The sequence below is a fragment of the Marmota flaviventris genome, chromosome 9 (genome assembly GCF_047511675.1).
Source record: "Marmota flaviventris isolate mMarFla1 chromosome 9, mMarFla1.hap1, whole genome shotgun sequence".
Taxonomy (NCBI): Eukaryota; Metazoa; Chordata; class Mammalia; order Rodentia; family Sciuridae; genus Marmota; species Marmota flaviventris.
The window spans coordinates 128,310,813-128,322,834 of record NC_092506.1 but is presented as its reverse complement, the minus strand read 5'-3'; the positions used below and the strand labels follow the sequence as shown (position 1 = coordinate 128,322,834).

Here is a 12,022-nt window from a genome sequence, read left to right as displayed (position 1 = left end):
CTTGTTTTACACAGGAGTTGTGATCATAGAAGGTAGCACCTGAGAACTGTATCTATGCTATTTTTAATGTCTGTGAAGGAGACCTAGATGTTTGGGGAGGTATTTGTGTTTACTTTTGTGTGTATGGAGAGACCCACTTTTCTAGATGATTACAGAGGGATCAGTGACCTGAATAGTGCTGGTGCCCCTCACCTGTCTCTGCTGCTTTCTACTCAGGAACTGTTTTCAGTGAGTTACATAGAAAAGTTAGAATAATTTAGTTACCTTTCTCAAGTAACAGTATTCTCTTTTAAACTTGTCCATGTTTTGAGAAGAGAAACAAAACAACAGTTCTCATACCAAAGGGAGCACCTACCCATAATACCATGTGACAGCCACTCATATCAACTTTTGAAATGAGAATCATCAGCAGATATTTTAGGAAACCAGATAGATTTGGTTCATTTTAGGGTAAAGGAGGAATTCATTTAAAGGAGTGTCTCTTAATATGTTCCTGGCTGGAGTGAGGAGATCGGGAGAAAATATCTGCTCAGTTCTTTTTAGTCTTTACTTTTGACCCTGGGCTAGACTTGCTAAGCTGAAGTTTCTTTCCTTTACCTCCCACTATGTGGTACTTGAAATAACCCTAGATGGGACATATTGGTTGCTATTTTTACCATAAGGTGTGTGATCTTAGTTGGATCTCTGGTGTCCTGCAGTGTAAAGGAAGGGGGTAGTTGCATAATCTCCTGACTCATCTGGGGTGTCCACTGTATGAAGCAGATGAGAGAATGGTGTCTGGAGGAATTCTTTGCCCTCTTGTTCAGTCATTCTGAGCTGCAGGTTTATCAAGATCCTTCAAATAGAGTGACAGAGAAAGCATGGCTAGTTGCCATGCAGTTATATTGTGTAAAAACCATTTTACATGTAAACCTCACTAAAAGTGGATACAAGCAGTCTCAGAGTCTGGCCTGGGTAATCCAGGATACACGCAGGCTTCCCTTCTTAGAGAGAAAGGCTATGCAATTAAAATCATGGCTCATTTTGCTACGGCCTACCCTGTTCATCCCCTAAGAAGAGATAGAAAAAGGAACAAATATTTGAGAAATACAGCCAATTCTGAATTTTACCAGCATTGCTTTCCTATGTGAAAGAAATTGAGCTGAAAATGACCTTTTGGGTTTGTCAGACTTTGCTTTACTTCCATTTCTTTGTCCACCAAAGGTAAACTATTATTTTTTCATCCACCACCTGCCATTCAATAGACAACATTTACTACACTCCTATTTCCTCTTAGTGTAGTTATTGTAGCAAATGGAAAATTTCTTTAATTGTCTTGTATTCTCTGTTTGCCAAATAATTATGGAACATGGGATCTTATTGTACATCTGGTCCCCTGTATTGGGTAGGGAGAGAACAACAGCTTGTTTATTTGTTTTTCCTCACAGTATTTTTATGTTATCAGGAACTTCTCATTATAGAACCCATCTTGGCATGTGAAGTTAAAGATGTTATAAGAATAAATCTATCATTAGGATCCAGGTTTGTTACTCTGATTTGGACAGGCAGACACTTTCCATTAATGTTGGGAAAGCAAAAGTATATCCAACTGGTTTAAGGCCCAGCATGGAAGATCATGGGGTGAGAAGGGCAAACTAAGGTGTGACAGCAAATAGAGATTACTGAGACAGTATCTGTCTGGAAAGAGCAGCTGTCAGTTATAAAGGCTCCTGTAACAAATGGAAGATTGCATGCCAGATCTCTAGAAATATAGATGGACCATAATAAGATTGTCGGCCATTATCACATGGTTTGAAGAGAAAATGATGCTAAAAAATGGGATGGGTAAGGCAGTAATAAAGGAACCTAATTTTTTTTTTCTTGAGGATAAGGTTTTATTTGAAGCCCACATTTGACTATAGTATCTTTTCCAAATGTAGAAAGAGAGTGTGTGTGTGAAAGCCACAAGTCTCTAGATGCAGGTTGGCTCATAATTTACCAGTGTAATTTCACTTTGGGTTTTGTTCTTTTAGTAATTATTGAAGAATAAGTGATACACACACACACACTTCCATTCAGTTTTTTTTTTATTTTGCTTAGTTTTAAGTTATGTTCCTAGTGTATAAGACATGTGAGACTCTTGACTAGAGCATTTGGCAATTTTCTCTTTTTTTAGTACTCATGACTCATTGTGGGATAGCATGCCTGTTTCTTGAAAGATGATTGCAAAATAGGACGCCAGAAAAAGGAAAATAAAAATAAGATCCAGGATTTATATGTTTTACTTTCCCATTAGAGACCATGAATATAAGAAGTAATTAGCAAAAACACTGACTTTATCATTGTTTTGATTACATTTTTTTAAATATGTCTTCTTTCCATGTCTGTGCTTCTGTCATTCAGAATTGTTTTTGCAGCTCTAACTTGGCCACCCATCTCTTCAAAAAAGAAAAAGTGTTTATATATTACATCATAATTTAAAAAAAAAATAGTTGTTAACAGACCTTTATTTATTTGTATGTGGTGCTGAGAATCAAACCCAGTGCCTCACACAAGCCAAGCAAGTGCGCTACTGTTGAGCCATAGCCCCAGCCCCATCATAAAAATTTTAATATGAAATCTAATATTATGTATTATTATTCTGCTAAATTTCATTTTCCAAATAAAATGAAACTTGACATGATAAGCTTTCAAAACACATACTCCAATTTGCTCCTTTATAAAATATGAGTACTATTTCTAAGAAGATATGTATCAATCTAAGTTACAGATTTTACATATTTTGAATCATAAAATTGTGGCTTCAATGTTTGTGTATTTGACATAAAGTTTAATACAGAGATGAGTTCAGAAGTGGTAGTTCCTTATAGCCAGTAGGAAGGGTTATTTCTTCCTCAGTTGGAGTTTTGCCATATTAGGAGACAATGTGAAAACGAGGTTTGTTTTAGGGGAAAGACATGCTTTCAAAGATTTTCATCACATTACTCAGCACTTAATTCAGTTATCCTAACAAATAGCCATTGAACTTATTTAGCAAAGTTCTCCATAGCATCATTTTATAGAGAATATGTACTTTTAACTTTTTAATTTCCTGATAGCCACTTTGGGAATCCCAGTCTCAAATTGAAGCATATTGCCAGCAAAACAGTAAACGATTACTTTTGAAGATTTTCATGACTTGCAAGTGTTTTCTGGTTTTGTTTTGTTTTTCAAAAATTTTTTTTTCCAGAGAAGTATATCTGAGAACTCCCTGGTAGCAATGGACTTCTCAGGTCAGAAAAGCAGAGTTATAGAAAATCCCACCAAAGCTCTTTCAGTTGCAGTTGAAGAAGGACTCGCTTGGAGGATACTCATGATTTCACTTTCTTGAAAGAATTTTTAATTTGAGTTTGTTTCACCCCCATTCCTTGCTCAGAAAAAAGGATGTTTGCACCTGGGAAGTCACGGTAGACCCACTGCCTCCTCACAAACCTCTGCCACAAACATGGGTATGTCTGCTCCTAGCCATGGTCACTGAGCTGATGGGCAGCTTGACATGACTTTGGTGACATGTGGTTACTAAGTGATGGGGGACATATATGTAGTGAAATTGCATCACTGCAAGCAAACCTTTGTATTCATTCATTTTATTTCTTCAGCCATCCATTGGTCCCAGCCATGGTTTCACCACAAGATTTCCAGAGATGAAGCTCAGCGATTGATTATTCAACAAGGACTTGTGGATGGGTAAATTTGATACTTTTAGTGTTGAGTAGAATTTGGGTTTGGATTTTGGATTTGGATTGGATTTTGACAGTAAATAATAATAATTTATTCAGTGCACACCAAGTGTTTTTAATTTTGGCTTATCATAACACAGAAATGACTTTGTTCTGTAAGAGTGGCTATCATTGAATTCTAGCAATATCTGTATAATACCCAGTACACAGAGTGTGCTTAGTATTTATGTATAAATTAACAGAGAAAAGAATAGTATTCTTTGTTCTTGACTAGGAGCACTAATGTTATCCATTCTGTGCCAATTCTAGCATTTTAGATATTAATTCATGAGAGGAAAAAAAAAAACTAACCTTCTTTTTGGGTATCAATGTTTCAATTTGAACAAGTAATTAATATGATTCTAAAATATGATTTACATTATGACATTATCCTATACATTGTAATTCTTTTTAGGTATAATGCAGGGTATATTAAGTAGAAAATTTTTTTCTGATGTTTTCAATGTTTGCTTTTATTTCTGTTTACATCCCTATTGCTTTTTCTCTAAATATTAACAGCTTAAAAATATGAATCTATTAAAAGAGTACTTTTTGATTATTTTTTTGTGTTATCTTTTAATGGGATACCATGGAGTACACAAGAAAAGCATAAAATATTTTATGAGAGATTTATAATCTGAAGGATTTTCTTCTCACATTACTCAGTTTCAGATACTTTAATACTGCCAGGTTCCTTCCCAAATGCAGTACAATGAGAACATTTTATTGAGTATTGGATGAGAAATGAAACTGTTGTCAGTTTAAACAACTGGAGAAAGAACCTTTTATCTTCAAAAAAAACCTTTTATCTTCATTAGCACTGATGACAGTTTTGTAGTATGAGATTATGTTGTAACATATCATTCACCAAGTTGAATAATCATACCCACTGAATACACAGTTAAGGAGATCCCAGCTACAGCTTTTATGAGTACATATCCTGTTTTTGTTACATGCTATGTTTCTATGAAATCTGTGAGTAAATTTAGAAACATATTGAAATTCTTCCTCTCTCTTTTTAGAGTTTTCTTGGTAAGGGGTAGTCAGAGTAACCCCAAAATTTTGTCCTGTCAATGAGTCATGGACAAAAAATAAAGCACTTTCAAATTATACCACTAAGTAATTTGTGATTTCACATTTGTATATTAGATATGATCTTAATGCATAAGCTTTTGGAAACTTTGTTTTTCTGTTGTTCCTTTTATTAAATATAATGTGGGAGCTTGTGCTTTGACCAGAGTTAAGTTTGGCAGAAATGGTTTTATGAGCCTGAATTAATATAAGAAATACAGGAATTGTAAAAATTAAATTTATCTTTTTTCCATGAAATATGATTTAGCAATATTGTATAGACCCAATGCCACCTATTTTTAAAAGGCCACTAAAGATTCTTTTTTCTGAGTTCTATCCATTCCTTAAAAAAAAAAACATTATTTTAAAACCCTTTCTCTTCTTTTCTCTCAAAGACATTTTTTGCTATTATTGTTGCTAGTTTTTGTTCATTTGTTTTAAATTATTTGTATAGAAACACAGGAACTGTGAGATTGGTGGACATTTAAATAATCCTGGGAACATTTTTAAAATATCTGTGACTCTGTTTTTGTCTGGCACAACTTGCTTTGGGTTTTTTTTTTCACTTCTGCTGATGTGTGTCAGCATGTGCACATATGTACATATGTGACATGCATATTGGAATCAGGCAGAGTAAAACAGATTCAAACTACTTTCAGGAAGGTCTTATTTAACTTACTAATGCTTTCCTTTGAATTGCCTCTTTTTGAAATCATTCAAAGGCCATAGAGAGTACCAACCCTGCTTTTTTGATTATTTGATCAGTGTCCCCAGCAATTATGAGCGTTTAATGCTAGAAGACTTCACCACCAAACAAAAAAAGTCAACTGACATTCCATTAGCATAATATATTATTGCTTCAGAATGAATTTGCTGATAAAAATTATATGAATAGTCATTTTTAATATACTGAGGCATTAAGTAGACAATGTTTAGAAACAGAAATTAATTTCTGTACACAGAGGCATTAAAATCTCCTGTCTACTTTTACACTGAATAGTACAGATTTCTTTCTGTTCATTGACTCAAAATTGTTAAACTATCCTAACTAAACAGAACTCTGGGAGAATTAGATGCAGAGAAAGTGGAGGCATGTTTCTTATCCAAGGATCAGATGATACTTCTTTTAAATGTAAGTGAAATTAAAGAAGTGGGCATGCCATGCTGTTCTCTGCACAATCCTTAGTTTTATAAACTTGTCAATTTTGGCATGAAGACATAGCTTGCAGTGGAACAACCATCATCCTTCTGGATTCTTTACCCTATTTACCAGCTTGTTGCTTTTCCTATTGCAGGTGGAAGATGATGGTGAAATGTTCCGCATGCTAGATGATGGCCACACTAGATTTATGGATCTAATCCAGCTGGTGGAGTTCTACCAACTCAAGAAGGGTGTTCTTCCTTGCAAGTTGAAACATTATTGTTCTAGGATTGCGCTATAGCTGAACCAGAAATTACATGTTAAACTGTTCAAGAGAAAAGACTCAAGGGGGAAAAATATTAAAAAGAGAGCATAAATAAGGGTAAAAATACTGTGGTGAAAGGAATATTTCACCTGAAAGTTATAAAAAATATTTTGTGCTTTGCAAACAAGCAAAAACTTGGATTGGCATTACAATCGTCATTTAAAATTTGTAAGTTGAAATTAAACCTTAAGAAAAAATGATTTGGAGCGTTCTTTTGTGGTTTCATATATTACTGTATTTTCTTCAAATATGAATACTTCAAACATTTATCTGCTCCTTTTTAAAATATGACAGCCCTAGAATTCTCAAACACCAAATATGAAGAAGAAATCAGGTTTCAGAATGACCATTTTGCAAACTGAATTCCAGTTATACTACTTTTTTAATATTAAGAAGCATGAAAAATCTTTAGTTTTTAATTAAAAGAAAGTATGCATGACTTGTTAATAAAACTAAAAACAATTTTGAATTGTATGTTCTCTGGCTTTATTATAGCCAAAGGATCAAATCATACTATGTGGTAGCAGCTTAAAATTTTTTGAAGTAAATTGTTTTTTTTTTTTTTTTTCTAGAAAACTTTCATTAAAGTCATTGAATTATCAATTGTACCATAAAATCTATACTAGTATTGAACATATTAGTGGCACATTGTTAATTGCACTTTTTACACTTCTTAATAATTGGCTGAGATTATCTATTTTTAAGAAAATGATCAAATTCTTTTAAAAAATTTGATAGTTTGCACACACTTTATGATATATAAACTATGATAACATAACATTGTCACCTTAATATTTCATGTTTAACTCATGCTTTTTAGAACATTCATTAGATCCTTTCATTAATAAGTCAGTAAACCAATTAAAATAGGTAGAAAGAAAGATTCAAGACCTATGAGGATCCTAATAGGTAAATCTCTGTTCTTCTCTTTGTGCCCCTTTTAGTTTTTTTAGCATGGCAACATCAATATGGAAGCCAAAGATTTTGAATACTTGAGACAGTAATCTGCCTGTTACCACTCCAAGACAATCTGGGATGTTTTTACTTTTTAGTTTTGTTTGTTTGGCTGGGTTTTGATGTTGTTGTTTTTGTTGTTGTTGTTCTATGATTCTTGTTCCCAGTTTGGTGGGAAGAATAATCATTGTTCTTTAAAAAAAGAGGAGAAACAAAACATCAAGTAAACCTCAATATTATACAAAATATTGCCCATCCCCTCTAACTGAGCCTTGTAACAAGCTTGTTGGAAAGATAGCTTTTTTTAGTCAATATTTCAAAACTCCATAATTCACTTTTAGATTAAAAACTATACATATTTGTTAACAAAGCATAGAACGCATTCATGAAATGTGAATAAAATCAATATTATTGAAAAAGAATTACTTATTGGATTTTTAATATTCACTTTACTTCTCAGTGCAAATCTAACTCCTAAAGCAATAAAACTTAGAACATTAATCTACTATTATAAATTATTGGTCATGGGGCTGGGATTGTGGTTCAGTGGTAAACTGCTTGCCTAGCATGTGTAAGGCACTGGGTTCGATTCTCATCACCACATATAAAAAAATAAATGAAAAAGGTCCACCAATAACTAATAAAAAATTAAAAGTAAATAAATAAATTACTGGTCAGGTGTCCACAAACCCTGAAAGACACAGGACTTGCTGGTGGAATAGTGGGAGATAATCACACTTGCCCCTTTCAAACTTTCATCATGGGCCTGGGTATTTCTGATTTATTTCCAATTTATAGAAACACACTGTGTTATGAATTTGAATGCACTTTCTCATGATATCTCCATTTCAAACAAATATCATAAAATGTAATATTTTAAATACTTAATTCTTATAATTTGATCAATTTGTGCTTGTATTTGTTATTTGTGTTTCTAACTTCATTGCTAATCTAAAGTTACTATTGGGGAGCTCAGATTTTATATGAAATTCCTTACTTTAATTTTAAATCAAAAGTCAAAATTACTGAGGAAATGGTCATGGAGTGTTTTAGTCAGCTTTTTTACTGCTGCAACCAACAGACCTGACAAGAGCAATTAGAGGAGGAAAAGTTGATTTGGGGGCTCACAGTTTCAGAGGTCTCATTCCATAGACAACTGACTCCATTCTTTGGTATCTGAGATGAGGCACAACACCATGGCAGAAGTGGGTGGTGGAGGAAAGCCATGGCCACCAGGAAGCAGAGAGAGAGCAAGCTCTCCTCACCAGGGATAAAATATAAACCCTAAAGGCTCATCCCCAGGTACCCACCTCCTCCAACCACACTTACCTGACTATGGATAATCCCTGTCAGTGGATTGATGCAGTAGATTAGTTGAAGACTCTCATAACCCAATCATTTCACTCTAAATTTCTTGCATTGTTTCACACATGAGCCTTTGGGAGACACCTAATATCTAAACCATAACACAGAGGGAAAGTATTGTTTTCTTAATTTATTTTAAAAAGGGCTACTTGCCTCTGTGTGGCTATGTGTGTGTATGTGTGTGTAAATTTATTATGACGTTAAATCTGAGAATGCCAGACACATTCACAGGCACTCCAGTGTTGAAATGCATTCCCCAGAACATGTAAATTACCTTTGGAATCCTTTACATTGTGATTTAGCCATATTATATTATTTTGCCCCAGTCAGGATGGGAATGATGACAGATTAGCTTGGTTTTCTTCTATTTCTGTTCATATGTGGGTGTTGGCATGCCTCACTCTCTCAGAAAGAAGGGAATGCTGCAGCCATCCAATCCTTGATGTTCTTTTTTATTTCCATATATTGAAGGAATAGGCAATTATTTTGAAATATTTGGAAGAACTAATCCAACAAGACTAAAATTATTAGGGTGCTTTAATTTGGAATAATTAGTTGTTACACCTATATTAGGAAAGTACTGATTTATATGAGTAGACTTTTATTTTACTGTTTCAGGGTGTTCAGCATCAATTAATTCATGTGGTCTCTGTCTTTTGAATACCAACAAGGATAACTCTACTTGTGGTGGTTGTATTCTGGTCGGCAGATCAGACTGTTCCCTGGATCCTAATTACCCTAAGGGGGAATGATTGTCATTGGCAAAGGTTACAGCTTGGCATTCCAAGCTGGCTTTACTGATTTAAAGCTATTCCATTGCCAGGAGTTATCATGCTTGTGGTGCCTTTGTTCCATTTGGTGGTCTAGTAAAGCCTATGGACCCCTTTGCTAGAATATTTTTAAATATGTAAAGTAAAGTAGATAGAATTTCAAAGCACATGAACTATATAGAGACATAACTATCAATGTGGTGGAAACCCTGCTGTGCTGTGCCTTGCTGTGTCTACTTCTGGTTGTATTGACTCTTGTCCATATACGTCTTACAATTTTCTGTCCTATATTAATTTGGGAATAGGTGGGTGATTCACAGTGTTACTCATAATACTAATGGGGCACAGAGTAGTTTTTTGAAATGTAGGGATATTGTAACATTCACTGAACATTCCCACAGCCAAACCTCCATGTTTATCTCTTGTAGAGTGTGTCACCTTGTGCCAGTCTTGGATCTCACACTTAGACCTTCTGGGACCTTTAGGAATGCTCATAATTGGGGTACTGCTTAGAATGTCTCTAACTGCATATTCCTCAGGTCACAAATTAGAGGGATTTTATTATACATTATTAAAAATGATTTTAGTGATGGCCTAAAGAAAGTCCAACCTTTTGGCAGAGCACATCACAATAATGACCTAAAAGCTTATAGCAGAAATCCCCCAAATGAATTTCTCACTGTCATAAATATTTGTTTCTCAGTTGGAGTATCAAGTGTTTAGTTTTTTTGCCATGCCAATATCCTTTGTAAGTATAAATAATTTACCACCTTCTAATTCAGAGCCACACAATACACAAGGTACCAGGAACCAGGTTGAGATGATAGCTCTGCTATCACACTTTATAGATTTGAATTCTAGCCCATTCTGAGTAGCTTCATAGTCTAGTCGTGGAGTGTTTTGGGTTTTTTTTTCCCCTAGAGGGGACTACCCCCACCACTAAGCATTACTATTTCCATCATCACCACCACTTTTGAAGTTGTCTTGGCAATTAAATGAAATCATTCAAATAAAACACTCAGCACATTGTCTAGAATTCTAATGTATATTATTATTGCATTAATAATTGTATGTTTAGGTCCTCCACCTTGCAATATTATTCTTTCCAGGCAGTGCAGTTTTTATGCTACCTCTCATCTACCCTTCCTGCAGGAGCAATACACTGTACTTTCCATGTTGTGCCTCTGTCCTTGTTTCAGTCATTTTGATGAGTCTGCTTTGATGAAAGTGCCCATGAGCACTGCAACAGGGTCCTGCCATCCATTTGTGGGACTGAGTAGACAATCAAAGTGTGCCTACCTATACTAGATCCCACAGATGGCCATGCTTTTGTTTTTTTACCTGTGGTTAAAAGGATAAAAGTATGATTTGGTATTCTTATATATTGTCTTACTTCCTCTGTCTAAATATAGTGGTTGATATGATGGGAAGTTGAGAAGGTTGAAGACTTTCTTTAGAGTAATTGCCTGGACAGTGTAGGGAAGCTGAAAGAACACTTTCTAAGTGATTGGTTCATCTTGGAGGAATTAGCAAACTTTTATGTGAATGTGACCTCCTCTGATTTTTTAAAGTCTTATTTTTTATTTGTTCTTATTAGTTATAAATGACAGTATAATGCATTTTTACACATCATGCATAAATTTATAACTTCTGATTCTTCTTGTTATACATGACTACACTGGTCGTGTAGTCATGTATGCATATAGGGTAATAATGTCTGATTTATTATACTATGCTTCCAACCCCCATTACCCCTCCTGTCCCTTCACATCTCTCTGCCTAGTGCAACGTACCACTACTCTCCCTGCCCTCATTGTGAATTAGCATTCTCATATCAGAAAAAAAAATATTCAACCTTGTTTTTTAGGGATTGACTTATTTCACTTAGCATGATATTCTCTAGCTCCATCCATTTACCTGCAAATGCTGTAATTCCATTCTTCTGTAAGGCTGAGTAATACTCCATTGCATATATACGCCACCTTTCCTTATCCATTCATCTGTTGAAGGGCACCTAGGTTGTTTTTATAGCTTAGCTAATGTGAGCTACTATAAACATTGATGTGGCTGCATCACTGTAGTATGCTGATTTTAAGTCCTTTGGATATAAACCAAGGAGTGGGATAGCTGGGTCAAATGGTGGCTCCATTTCAAGTTTTCTGAGGAATCTCCATACTGATTTCCATACTGGATGCACCAATTTACAGTCCCAACAGCAGTGTATGAGTGTATTTTTTCCCTACTTCCTCACCAACATTTATTGTTGCTTGTATTCTTGATGATTGCCATTCTGAATGGAGTGAGATGAAATCTCAGTGTAGTTTTGATTTGTATTTCTCTAATTGCTAGAGATGTTGGACATTTTTTCATATATTTGTTAATCAGTTGTATTTTTTTCTTCTGTGAAGTGTCTGTTCAATCCCTTAGCCCATTTATTGATTGGGTTATATTTTATTTTTATTTTTCATTTTTGGTGTTAAGATTTTTTTCCTAGAGATTAATGCTCTATCTGAAGTTCCTTGGTAAAGATTTTTTCCCAGTCTGTAGGCTCTATTCATATTGATAGTTTCCTTTGCTGTGAGGAAGTTTTTAGTTTGAACCCATCCTGTTTATTGATTCTTGATTCTACTTCTTGTGCTTTAGGAGTCTTGTGAAGGAA

The 12,022-nt window shown here is 34.6% G+C and overlaps 1 pseudogene; it reads left to right on the top strand.

Moving 5' to 3' along the window:
* The window catches only part of LOC139707027 (growth factor receptor-bound protein 14-like), a 57,118-nt pseudogene extending 50,868 nt beyond the window's left edge, over positions 1-6,250 (top strand).
* The last annotated feature ends 5,772 nt before the right edge of the window (positions 6,251-12,022 follow it).